Here is a 1,562-nt window from a genome sequence, read left to right as displayed (position 1 = left end):
AACTCCCTGCACATGAGAAGTAAAACAAAAAGAGCCCAGAGTTCAAGCCTCAGCACCACATGCAGCACAGGAAAGAAAGACCAAAGCCTAGAGCTCACACAGAGCACAGGCTAGACCAGTGCCTAGAGCTCACACAGAGCACAGGCTAGACCAGTGCCTGGAGCTCACACAGAGCACAGGCTAGACCACTGACCATTCTCATCCACAGTGGATATTGCATGCCATTCTCACACTCTTCAGGAGGGAGTCACCTTGATGAAAGTCTAAATTAGCGTTAGGCAGCTAGTCTGTGCCTATGCCAGGAAGTCTTAAAGGCAAACATCACAGGAGAACTCTGATTCCATCTGGGGAGAGGCTCAGAAGTTGAAGTGTGATCATGAGGGCCCATGTTTGGATCCCCAGAACTCACCTACATGCCAGCAGGTTGCGGTGGACCACCTGGAACCCCAAGCTTGAAAGGTGGAGACTGGCGATCCCAAAGCACCTGGTTGACAAGACTTGCCGAATCGGCAAGCTTTGGGTTTGATTAAGACCAGCGTCTGTGAACAAGGTGGAAAGAACAATGGGGGACGCTGGCTTCCACGTGCATCTGCACTCACATGTACACAATTCACCCATGAACTTTTGTGTGACAGTATTCCTGGGGAGACGTGAACAAACTCATCCAGATAGGGGACAGACAACAGATCAAAGAGAGAACACCCTGAAAGTCCAGTCGGATGGGGAATGAGTTTATTGGGGTTCCCTGTAGGAATACAGGTAAGGCAGGTGCAGCACCAAATGCCACTGCAGTAAGGGGATGATCCTGAAAGCGGGAAACTTGGAAGATGCAGCACAACCCTCAGACAACTTAACAGTGTGGGCAGTAACTTTCCCAGGCAATTCGAGTGCGGTTTCTGGAAATGAGACAAAGTGTCTGAAGTAGGAAGTACATTGGGTTAGAGAAGGAGCTGATTTGATGATACCTTTGAGGAAAGTCAGTGAGAAAGGCACACAGGGAGATGAGAGCTGGAGAATAAACAGAATAGTGACATGGACTTATAGAAAGCAATCTAACGCACAATTGGAGGTCTAGATTGAGCAAAGAGGCAAAAATGTATTTTATGTATGAATTGACAATGTCTCAGCAGGTGAAGGAGCTTGCTGCCAAGCCTGACCACTTGAGTTGTCACAAGCAGAGACCAGAGAAGGATGTTGGGTGCCCACCAGGAACTAGGTGACCAGGAAGCCCCAGTGACCTCTAGTCTCTACCCCACACAGAGCTCAGGTTATAGAAGCTCATGTAGCCATGACCAACTTTTCATTTTAACTTCTTTATTGGATCTTTGGGAGTCTCACCTTGCTCACCCCATTTCTGCTCACCTCCTGGCCATGTTCCCCCCTTATCCCCATCATGTCCTCAACAAAAGAAAACAAAACAGAGTAAGCAAGCAAACAAAAGCAATAACTAAAACCAAAATCAAACCAAAACAAAAACAGAAAAACCTCTTTGCTTCTCCTTCTTTCCCAACTCTTCAACCCTCTTCCTCCATCCTGGTGGCACTGGAGGCTTCGGTGTGTCA

Source organism: Microtus ochrogaster, linkage group LG2 (genome assembly GCF_000317375.1).
Source record: "Microtus ochrogaster isolate Prairie Vole_2 linkage group LG2, MicOch1.0, whole genome shotgun sequence".
Taxonomy (NCBI): Eukaryota; Metazoa; Chordata; class Mammalia; order Rodentia; family Cricetidae; genus Microtus; species Microtus ochrogaster.
This window is presented reverse-complemented; position numbering follows the sequence as displayed.